This window comes from Crotalus tigris, unplaced genomic scaffold (assembly GCF_016545835.1).
Source record: "Crotalus tigris isolate CLP2741 ecotype Arizona unplaced genomic scaffold, ASM1654583v1 scf7180000017666.379230911805:20528666, whole genome shotgun sequence".
Classification (NCBI taxonomy): Eukaryota; Metazoa; Chordata; class Lepidosauria; order Squamata; family Viperidae; genus Crotalus; species Crotalus tigris.
In genome coordinates this window covers 9,323,759-9,336,390 of record NW_024096552.1, presented here as the reverse complement: position 1 = coordinate 9,336,390, position 12,632 = coordinate 9,323,759, and positions in this window count along the sequence as shown.

Below are 12,632 nucleotides of genomic sequence, written 5' to 3'. Positions count from 1 at the left end.
TCTCTTGTGGTTTTATGCCATGAATAATCCATGGAAGCACCTGATCTGAAGTGCCTGTTCCATTTCACCTAATTTCACTTAAAATATCCAATTTGGTAAACTATATTTCCATATTGTCAATTTCAAATTTTCCTTGGATCATACGGTATTTCATACTCTATCTGTCCTTTTAAAACAAGTAACTCCGCTTTCATTTTTACTGTCCGTGACCAGTTCCTTACAGTCTCTGGAACTATTTGTGAAAGTGATGTTTCACCCAAATTTTTCTTAACATTTTCAACTATGTTCATACAGCTTTCTAGGTGGGTTGCCATTGCCTTTCCCCACGACTATTTTATACCATACTGGCAAGAGTGAGCCTACTAAGAACTCCCTCTCTTTCGGGTCATTGTGAGAAGTCTCCCACAAACTCACTGTGATCAGCTTTCTGGCAGAAGGTTATGAGGTTACATGAGCTTGGCAGATATTGTTAAGGATTATATTCGACTGTGACTTTTTTTTTATTTTAATTGGCAATTCTCATTTTTCATGTTCAGTTTATGTTGTTATATTGATATAACTTTCTTCAGAGTCATTTATTTGAGATGGGTGTCCACATAAATTGAATACAATAAAAATAAATTAAATATCTTAGGAAGGGTTTGTGAATAAATGGCTTTGGCTTCAAAACATTGTTGATCCCACAGGGGCAGACTTAAGAGAATTTTTTTAAAAAAGTAGATATTTTGCAAGTAGCCTGAAAATCTAATATGTATACATTATTAATTAGACCACATTTTGTAGCATATCCATTTATCTAAGGATGAATATGGTACCAATTTTTGCTTTTCTCTATCTTAAAATGCATGGCTTGTTTCTTAGGCTCACTATATAAAACAAAAAAAGAATATGCACAACTGATACTGATCAAGCCCTTTGAGACGGTTTTAAAAGATACATTGTGCTTCAGTAGTGAAGTTTAGGTCAAGAAGCAACAGTGAGAACTGGACACGGAACCACTGATTAATTCAAAATTGAGAAAGGAGTCCGGCAAGGCTGTATACTGTCGCCCTGCCTATTTAACTTATATGCAGAGCACATCATGAGAAAGGCAGGGCTAGATGAAACAAAAGTTGGAATTAAGATTGCCGGGAGAAATACCAACAACCTAAGATATGCAGATGATACCACTCTAATGGCAGAAAGTGAAGAGGAACTAAAGAGCCTCTTGATGCGGGTGAAGAAGGAGAGTGCAAAAGTTGGCTTGAAACTCAACATTAAGAAAACCAAATCATGGCATCCGGCCCTCTCAATTCCTGGCAAATAGATGGGGAAGAAATGGAGGTAGTGACAGATTTTATTTTTCTGGGCTCCAAGATCACCTCATATGGGGACTGCAGCCAAGAAATTAAAAGACGCTTGCTCCTGGGGAGGAAAGCTATGGCAAATCTAAACAGCATTCTAAAAAGCAGAGACATCACCCTGTCAACAAAAGTGCGTATAGTCCAGGCCATGGTTTTCCCAGTTGCAATGTATGGCTGTGAAAGTTGGACCATAAGAAAGGCTGAGCGCAAAAGAATTGAGGCCTTTGAACTATGGTGCTGGATAAGACTCCTGCGAGTCCCTTGGACTGCAAGGCGTTCAAACCAGTCAGTCCTAGAAGAGATCAACCCCGACTGCTCTTTAGAAGGCCAGATCCTGAAGTTGAAACTCAAATACTTTAATGAGAAGGAAGGACTCACTGGAGAAGCGCCTAATGCTTGGAAAGATTGAGGGCAATAGAAGAAGGGGACGACAGAGACTGAGGTGGTTGGATGGAGTCACTGAAGCAGTAGGTGTGAACTTAAATGGACTCCAGAAGATGGTAGAGGACAGGAAGACCTGGAGGAACATTGTCCATGGGGTCGCGATGGGTCGGACACAACTTCGCAATTAACAATAACAACAACAAGTGAAGTTTAATTGTGAGATTGGTTAAAGAAGTGCAAATGCTTAGACAGTCTGAGAGCACCTCATTATTTTCATAGTGTTATTTCTTTTATATACCGGTAAGTACGAGTGCTGAAAGTTCACAGAAGACCAATCAATGTAAATAAAAATGTTTCTATACCAAATAACATTGTCTTCATTAATGGGTAAAACAATAATAAAAACATAATTAATACAATGAGAATGTGACATATGGTTTATTTATTTAGTTATTGATCAGATTTATATGGTTGCCCATCTCACGAAAAATTATTTTGAGCAACTTACCATAGGTTTATAAAATATTTAAGATATTAAAATATTTAAAAAATAAAGCCACAAAGGCTACAATAGTACAGCAAATGTTAACAACAGTGGAGCCACCTTTGTACCTTGCTGGTTGCCGGGCCTGAAGGCATAACTAGATTTTAAGTGACTTTGGTAAAATCAACAGGGACGGAGTCAGCTTTACTCAATGTTGCATAAGGGGCACCACAGCAGAAAAGGCCTATCCTCTGAGGCCTGCCCATGTAGCTTCTCAGCAGATGATATCTGTAGCATGCTTCTTCTCCTGATCTGATAGGATGGGCAGATATAATCAGGGAAAGGTGGTCCCCCAAATAACCCAGTCCCATGTCATACACGATTTTAAAGGTAAAAAACAGTACTTTGAATTGGAACCAGAAGCAGATTGGCAACCAATGCAGCTCATGGAGCAGAGATGTAACATGCTGTTCTATAGGCACACATAACAGCCCATGCTGCTGCATTTTGCACCCAACTGAAGTTTCCAAATATTCCTAAGGGCAACCCCATATAGAGTGTATATAATACAGTACACTCTACATGGGGATTATAGAGTCTCACCAGGGAGTGGCTGGGGTATGAGTGATTGGGAGCAGAGACGTCCTAGCCTATGAATGGGTGTAACTGGCCCACAATACAAAACTGGAAAGCTCTCCTTGCCATGATTGCCACCTTCTCTTTGAGCAGGAGCTATGAATCCAGGAGAACCCTCAGGTTTTGCACCAGGTTTATTTGGGACAGCGCAACCCCATCTAGCACCAAAGATGGCATATTCCTAGAACAAGCAGGCCTCAAAAGTCAAAATCTTTCCAGGGTTCATCTGAAGCCTGTTGTTCTCTAAGCAGATTCACACCGCCTCCAGGCAAAAGGAAAGCTTGTCCACAGCATTGCTTAATTCACCAGGGGAAGAGAAGTATAATTGGGTAAAATTGAGATACTGATGATTCTTCACCCCATGGTGATAGATAAGCTCCCCCAGCAGCATCATGGAGACGTTGTAAAGGAGTGGAAGAGTGGCACACAGTAGGGTCGGAAGGTGGGATCTCTGTAGATGTCAGATAAATGAAGCAAACCAGCACGATACAGTCCTCTGAGCCAATAAAGAAGGGCACAATGGTTGATGGTCTTGAAAGCCAAAGAGGTCAAGAAGGGCAAAGATGGATGCACAACATCCATCCTCCTTCACCAGAAATCATCCAAAAGCATGACCAATGCTGTTTCCATTCTGTACCCAGATCTGAATCTTAATTGAAAGAGATCCAGACAGTCCACGTCATCCAAGGTCCTCTGAAGCTATTGCACAGTCACCTTCTCAACCACCTTCCCCCCAAAGTGGAGATTAGATATTGGATGGAAATTGTCTGAAGAGTTGGGACCAGCAATGGCTTTATGAGGAGGGGGGAAAAACTAAGTACCTCCTCATTCAAAGAAGAATTCATTATTGCTAGAATCAACTCAATAACTTGTCCTCAGCACCAGCACCAGTTTGAACATTTTTTTATTGCTGAAGGCATCATATCATATCCCTTCAGTGAGGTAAAAAATAGTAACACCCTCAATTTTTATGTACTAGACATTTCTACAACAACAGACTTAATCAGCAAAACCCAAAGTCAAAGTTTCATGTTTTTTCCATCTCAAGCACAAAATCCAGAAGCAGCTTCCAAGTCGAAACAAAGTTGGATTTGTTGTTGTTTTTTTCTTTGTTTAAAGTTAAGTTAGCCATCTCTGCCAATTCTGTCAGTTTTTTCATCCATTCATCCATTGTGGTAATTAAAATATCTTTCCATTTTTGTGCATAAAGCATTCTTGTTGCTGTCAAAATATCAACTGAGCCAATGCTTATTATGCACTTTAATAATTTCTATACCTTTCTTTATCAGCATGCTGAAATAGCACAGTGCTTCATCTTTGCTTCATGTGGAGAAGATTGCATGTTTGAAACCATGTAGAAATTTTATGCCTGTGTATTTTAATGCCTTCCTTTTTCCAGAGGAAAATGTATTTTCCTCTGGGCTTTTTGTCTTGTTTTATATTTAAACATCCATCGATTTATTGTTATACCATTGTTCTGGTCACTGTTTAATTTAGTCCCCATATAGGCTATTTTCGTATTTGGGAGCTGGGACTGACCTCTCAGCTGTCTACAAATGCTATTAAATGGTAAACTTTTATTTTCTAAAGCCTAAGGAAAAATCCAGATACTCAAGGAAAGAAGAATGACATTTCTTCTGATTTTTCGCTAATAGCCTTTATTATGATGAACTTATAACCCCTGCACTATTTTAGCAATGCTGACATAAAACATATTAGTTCATACAGAAAAAAAGAAATGTCTCTCTTAAAGCTGCTTATTATCACTATTTGTGTGTGTGTTTATGTGTGTGTAAAACTTTCAGTTAAGATGTTTTCATCCTGCCCTAGGCTGATTCAGACCAACAATAATAAAACTTTTATAAATTCAGTAAGATCCAGACACATTAAAAATTGATTGCCATTATTTTCCTGGAAATCAAATGTAGGGATCCACAATAGCAGAACTGTTAGCTTGTAGCCTGGACTGAATATCTTGTAAAAGTTGTTGGCAAAGTGCCTTTGTTTCTTCAGGTTTTGCTTAAATTGGCTCATGCTGGCATGAACATTGGACAAGCACAACTTAAATGGTAAGTGTGCCCTCTTAAACGGATGTAAATATTGACAAGCGTGCAGTGGGCTGGATAACTGTAATGTGTGGCTGCCCTGGCCTGTGTTGTTGGATTTGTATATTTTTGAAGGGATAAACATGTTTGGTTTAATTTAGCATTTATACAAATACAGGCAAACACATTCAGGGACTTAATATATGAATGCACTGAAGCAATGTTGAAAATGTCCCAAGTGTCCATTTGAAACCATTCATTTAGATGGTCTGCACAAGGTACATACTCTTCCATTTCAATGAAGCCCAAGGGGATTTAATAACCCTAACATCCAGTGCTGGATTGGGAACTGAGTTGCTGATGGCCATTAGTGTGAGCAAAAGCACAAGCAAGCTACACAGGCTGCTGAATGCAATTCTCAAATGAGTTTCTGTTTTCTCCAGCCCTCTAGTGGTGCTTGAGGGAAAGCAAATGCCACTGAAGGGTGAGTTGGAATTACAGATTTGACTTGGATGGATTTCTCATTACACCTAAAGTGTACAAACAATTAAATGAAATATGTACAGCCAGATTCTTAAGGCTGCTATTGAGCATGCATGGTTTCTGCTGCAGCCTACATAAGTGTTGTCTTGCCAGGGCTTCTGGCGGAGTTAATACCACTAAATTAAACAGTTTTATTCAGCTGCACACAGCTCTTGACAGAAGTAGTAAAATGCAATGCTTCCTAAATACAGACATGTTTCAGGTCTAACCTGAAACAAAAAGAACACTGCAGATTCAGCTATTAATTCCCAAATGCTTATTGTTCTCTAGTCAAGGTGAGAGATGTGCTATTTTTCTTTTCTTGTTGAGAAGTCTGAGATCCATTCAGAATTACAAACTCTCTTTTGAGATTGTCTCTGCAAAATTGGACTTTGTTTGTAAAAGAGGCTGAATTATCAAGCATCACCTGAAGGCAGGCAAGAATCAATGGATGGAAATTAATCAAGGAAAGTGTTATGTCCCGAGCCTTGCAACCGGCTCGGGCGTTTGCAGGCAGTCCCGGGCAGGTGCAAAGCTGCCTAGGACCAGACAGGTTGTCGCCAGCGCCGTGCGCATGCGCGGGTGCTGGCGCGGGAAAAGTATCGCATTTACCCGGGAAGCGTCTATATAAGAAGCTGGGAGGTTTTGGGGAGCTGCTGAAGCCATCTACTTGTAAGCTGAACGCTGAATAAAGGAAACTGAGAACTTCAACTGCTTCTCGTGTCTGCTTCCCGCCAAGGACTCAACACTGGCGACGAGGGTGGGATCCTTGCACTACCTGGAAAGGAAAAGTGTAAGCTTACCCAAGGAGTCCTGAGAGTTTCTGGTCCAAAAGGAACGAGCTGTCCCTTTCTCAGGGTTGTCTGCTTGGGGAAACAGAGTTGTCATTCCCACCTCAATGAGGACTAGGGTCTTAGAATCCCTCCACGAGGGTCATCCTGGCATTGTTCGGATGAAGGCTCTTGCACGAAGCCACTTGTGGTGGCCTGGTTTAGATAAAGGTATTGAGGCTAAGGTACACGCATGCCACCTGTGCCAACGATCTCGCCCAGAGATGCCCCAAGCTCCTGTGCATAGATGGGAGGAAACACAGTCCCCATGGTCTAGGTGCACATTGACTACGCTGGGCCCTTTCAGGGCCAGTTCTTCTTGGTCCTTGTTGACAGCCATTCAAAATGGCTTGAGGTTGTACCTGTCTCATCCCCCACCACTGCAAAGACTATTCAGGTACTGAGGGGGATTTTTGCTGCACACGGGCTTCCAGATGTCATTGTGTCTGACAACGGCCCTCAATTCACTTCCTCCGAATCCCAAGCTTTCTTACAGGCTAACATGATTCGTCATGCCACGTCTGCACCCTTCCACCCGTCCACCAACGGTATGGCTGAACGTATGGTGCGCATCACGAAGGACGCATTGAAAAGCCTCACCTACGGGGACTGGCATCACAGGTTGGCTGACTTTCTCCTTTTCTTATCGCACCACACCGTCCACTTCTACAGGGAGAAGTCCAGCTGAACTTCGTTGGGGGCGCCAACTTACTACTAGACTTGACCGTTTGCATCCGGACAGACTGCCTTCATCTACCTCACATCCTAGGGCACCTAGACAACTACTTGTGGGTGCCCCGGTTTGGGCTCGCAATTACGGGCCTGGTCATACCATGGGTCCCCGCTTCTATTGTCCGGGATCACAGGTCCTCTCTCCTACGAGGTTGCCCTGGACAACGGTCGTGTCCTGCGTCGGCACATCGACAACTGCCGCCCTAGGCGGGACGTTGATGAACTCCTGGGTCTTTTCCAGGGGGGAGGGGGACCCCTTTGGAGCAAAGGGAAAAGGCACAGCTGCTGCCCATCTCCACTGATGGAGCCACAACGCCCATCCGCGGTTCCGCAATTGCTCCGAAAAGGAATTCATGGAGCTTACCCACACAACAGGCACTCACGCCTACCCACCAGGGAGGATACCCGGGGCATCCCCAACACATCATTCCCCGCAAGAGTGCTGGCACACAATTCCCCAAGGTTGGCCTGACCTTACCCCAAATTCCTACAGGGTGTCAAACATACAGGGAGGTGGTCGAGGAACCAAGTCCCGACTACAACACCTCTAGCCCAAATCAGGGAGTAACTGAGTTTTGGGAAAGTACAGAAACCCACACAAGCCCGGACACAGAACGGGGTTCAGGGATGGTCAGCCTCCTGACAGGTCTTGGACGGACCTAGGAGGTTCAACAGAGACGCCCAGCAGTGGCTATCACTTCAAGGGGCCCGAGGGTCTACAGCTAGGCAGGTCAACCAGGTCACAAAGTGACAGAAGCCCTGGCCTGACGAGCCCGGTGGGCGAGCAAGCAGGCCAGGCATCGGGGCACAGTCCTTGGAAGGCACCAAGGCAAAATAAGGAGAACAGGCTCACATCTCCCTCCAGTCAGGGAACTCATGCTAGTAACCCAGAGCTGAGAAGGTCACAGAGAGCAAAGAAGTCTCCTAAATACTTAGAGGATTACATAACATTGCTGGCTAAACAAAAGCCAGGTAACGATAGGAGCACTGAGAAGCAGAACACTGCATAAAATAAATGTTTATATGTTGGTAGTAGTTTTAGCCCGGGGGAAAGGGGTGTTATGTCCAGAGCCTTGCAAACGGCTCGGGCGTTTGCAGGCAGTCCCGGGCAGGTGCAAAGCTGCCCGGGACCAGACAGGCTGTCGCCAGCGCCGTGCGCATGCGCGGGTGCTGGCGCGGGAAAAGTATCACATTTACCCGGGAAGCGTCTATATAAGAAGCTGGGAGGTTTTGGGGAGCTGCTGAAGCCATCTACTTGTAAGCTGAACGCTGAATAAAGGAAACTGAGAACTTCAACTGCTTCTCGTGTCTGCTTCCCGCCAAGGACTCAACAGAAAGTGTCCAATCTCCTCATAAAAACCTCTAGTGAAGGAGCACCCTCATCCCTTCTGTTTCAAAACAATTCATGAACTGGAATAATAAGTAATTTCTGAAAAGGAAGGTTCTTAATGTCACATCTTTGCATCTGATCATACTGTGCCTTTAGTCTTCTCATGGCCTGTATCTCTGTGATACACCCTGCTGATCTCCACAATATCCTGCTTCTTTCTGACTGACTTCTATATTTAAATGATGTTTCCAAAGTGGCAACTGAGGTCTTAATCAGGATCAGGGCATTGTTGCTATGGGGTTCTTCAAGGAATTTGTGATCACAGCAAGGAATCTCTTTCACATATCTCCTATAGAGTATTGCTTTTGAAAGCCCCATAGGAGCTATCCATTTTAGCACCTTTTCCCAAGACGAATGATACACCCAAAGACATGATACAGTAGTCCTTTCTAAATTGGAAGAGTTGACAGATATAAAACAAGAGTTGTTTTGCTACTCACCTTTCCATGAGAAACTGCAGTTTTGTATGTTTTGTACCTGAAGCTGATGATTACTATATTTGTTGAGTCCGTGGCGGGAAACAGACACGAGAAGCAGCTGGAGTTCTCAGTTTCTTTTTATTCAGCGTTCAGCTTACAGAAGATGGCTTCAACCTCGCCCAAACGCCTCGCAGCCTCTTAAGTAGGCAACTCCCGGGTAAAAGGGTTACTTTTTCCCGCGCCAGCACCCGCGCATGCGCACGGCGCTGGCGACAGCCTGTCTGGTCCCGGGCAGCCTTGCACCTGCCCGGGACTGCCTGCAAACGCCCGAGCCGTTTGCAAAGGCTTGGGACATAACACCCCTTTCCCCCGGGCTAAAACTACTATCAACATACAACATTTATTTATATGACATTTTGCTCCCCAGTACTCCCACTGTTTACTGGCTTTTGCCTTGCCAGCAATGTTATGTAATCTTCTAGGTACTTAGGAGATTTCTTTGCTCTCTGTGACCTTCTTAGCTGTGGATTACTGGCATAAGTCCCCTGACTGGAGGGAGGCGTGAGCCTGTTCTCTCTATCGTGCCCTGGTGTCTTCCAAGGACTGTGCCCCGATGCCTGGCCTGCTTGCTTGCCCACCGGGCTCGTCAGGCCAGGGCTTCTGTTGCTTTGTGACCTGGTTGTCCTACCTAGCTGTAGACCCTCAGGCCCCTTGAAGTGATAGCCACTGCTGGGCGTCTCTGTAGAACCTCCTAGGTCAGTCCAAGACCCGTCAGGAGGCTGTCCATTCCCTGAACCCCCTTCTGTGCTCGGGCTCGTGTGGGTTTCTGTACTTTCCCCAAACTCAGGTGTTCCCTGATTTGTGCTAGGGGTGTTGTAGTCGGGACTTGGCTCCTCGACTAGCTCTGTGTATGTTTGACCCCCTGTAGGATTTGGGGTAAGGTCAGGCCAACCTTGGGAATTGTGTGCCAGCTCTCTTGCGGGGAATGATTTGTTGGGATGCACCCGGGTATCCTCCGTGACTGGAGTGCTGTGTGACGTTGATGTGTGTGGAAAGTGAGTATGCCCCCGGGGGGACTCCCTGGCTGGAGTAGGCGTGAGTGCCTGTTGTGTGGGTAAGCTCCATGACTTCCTTTTCGGAACAATTGCAGAATCCTGGGATGGGCCGTTTGTGGCTCCCTCAGTGGAGATGGGCAGTAGCTCTTGCCCTTCCCTTTGCTCCAAAGGGTCCCCCTCCCCCCCTGGAAAAGACCCAGGAGTCTCAGCAGAAAAGTCTCGCCTAGAGCGAAGTTGGTCGATGTGCCGACGCAGGACACGACGTTGTCCAGGGCAACCTCGTAGGAGAGAGGACCTGTGATCCTGGACACAGAAGCGGGGACCCATGTATGACCAGGCCCGTAATTGCGAGCCCAAACCGGGGCACCCACAAGTCGTTACTAGTTGCTAGGTGCCCTAGGATGTGAGGTAGATGAAGGCAGTCTGTCCGGATGCAACCGGTCAAGTCTAGTAGTAAGTTGTCGCCCCCAACGAAGTTCAGCTGGACTTCTCCCTGTAGAAGTGGACGGTGTGGTGCAATAAGAAAGGAGAAAGTCAGCCAACCTGTGATGCCAGTCCCCGTAGGTGAGTCTCTTCAAGGCGTCCTTTGCGATGCGCACCATGCGTTCAGCCATACCGTTGGTGGACGGGTGAAAAGGCGCAGACGTGGCATGACGAATCAGGTTTGCCTGTAAGAAAGCCTATTCTGGCTGGGGAATCTGGTACCCTTCAGGCGTTCTTCTTGGGGTTGTGTCTTTCGTCGACCCAGACACACAGCTGCGATGTGCCCTTGTTTGCCGCATGCCCGGCAGGTAGCGGAGCGGAACTTGCAGTCGGTTCTCCTGTGGCGACCTCCACAGCCGATGCACTTGAGCGGAGCCGAAGAGCTTCCCTTCGGGTTCTCTTCCTTCGCGGGGTGTAGACGGTCGACTTCTTCGTCCGGATCCTCCTCGGAGTTTCGTCGGACGTCTTCCTGGTGCACGGACGCACCCTCTGCACTGCTTCTGATCGGCCGCATGTTCTTGACGGCGCCGCCTGCTGCTTCTTCTGCGGTGAATTCCCTTAAGGCGTCTTGGAAGGATAATTCTTCCTTAGCGAAAAGTCTCTGTTGTAGCTCTCGATGCCTTAACCCGCACACGAATCGGTCCCTCAGTCGTTCCTCGAGGTCCTTGAACTCGCAGGGCTTGGTGGCCTTCCGTAGCGCGGCGATGTATTCCTTGGCTGTTTCACCGGACCGTTGATCCCTCTGCTCGAAGGTGTGGCGCCATGAGATAACGGACACCTTGGAAGTGCTCCTTCAGCAGCTTCTTCAGGTCTGCGTAGCTTACAGACTCTACTGGAACAGGTGCTGCAAGGTTTTCTGCGATTTCGAAGGCGTCTTGGCCGCAAACGCAAAGCAGGGTGGCGGCCTTCAAGCTATCTTCCCTCACTTGGTTTGCCTTGAAGTAGTTCTCCATTCTGGATACGTCGGACTCCCACCGCTCTGGATGTGAGACGTCGAATTCCGAAAGCCTTCCGATTTTCGCCATCTTCGGATCTTCAGGAGACGGGTCTATCAGCCAGCCTACCCCCGAATGCACACCGGATTGGCGGGCAGCTGCCGAGTCGACGCCGTTCCTCTTTCGCCGCTCAGGACTCATTGGGTAAGCTTACACTTCTTCCTTTCCAGGTAGTGCAAGGCATCCCACCTTCGTCGCCAGTGTTGAGTCCGTGGCGGGAAACAGACACGAGAAGCAGCTGGAGTTCTCAGTTTCTTTTTATTCAGCGTTCAGCTTACAGAAGATGGCTTCAACCTCGCCCAAACGCCTCGCAGCCTCTTAAGTAGGCAACTCCCGGGTAAAAGGGTTACTTTTTCCCGCGCCAGCACCCGCGCATGCGCACGGCGCTGGCGACAGCCTGTCTGGTCCCGGGCAGCCTTGCACCTGCCCGGGACTGCCTGCAAACGCCCGAGCCGTTTGCAAAGGCTCGGGACATAACAATATTGATTGACTGATTGTAGGCCATCAAGTCACTGTTGACTCTTAGCAATCATGAAGATTTTCTTTAAGAGGTGATTACCACCAACAAAACAAATGTGAATATCTTACGCAGTTCTAGGCACCTTGTCAATCTTCCACAAAGTGTCTCCTCATTATGCCTGCAAGTACAAGGAAAATCAGTCATCTTGACATGAATCTGGAATATATTTGGAGAATTAAGAAAGACAGGTGTATTCCAGGAATCTCTTTTATGTGTCAGAAATAAACTCAGATTTGATTTGTAGCTTCCGTCCTGTTCATTCCAGCTTCCTTTCATCTAAGCACCTCCTGAAGAACATGAGAAAGGAACTGTTGCAGGTTTTTTTTTTGCTATTTAGTTCATGTGGTTCATATATATATTATATGTACAAATCAAATGAAATTGATTGTCACAGTTACAATATATTGCTTCTGTGTAGTTATGTTTCATGTGTATGTACAAATATGACTAGATTTCTCTTTATTTCATTTTTTATTTGTTCTTTTATATGTTCATTTGGATTGGTCTATGAATCTATGATTAATTTGAATGTTATTATTTTGAAAATAAAAAGAATATTTACTAAAATGAGCAAATAGATGGAGAAATGTTAAGATATGCACATGCTGCTAGAAAGCTGAACTGTGGAATGTGATCTAGTGCAGAACATTTTTTGAAAGAAGTGAAAATGCCATTGTGGAAGAATGGGATATTTTTTTCCTACACTGGTATATGAAAGTGAGAATAGGTATGTAGGATAAATAACAAAGTTCAATGCAATGGGATGGTATGCATAAGAAGTAAAAGAAAAAGAG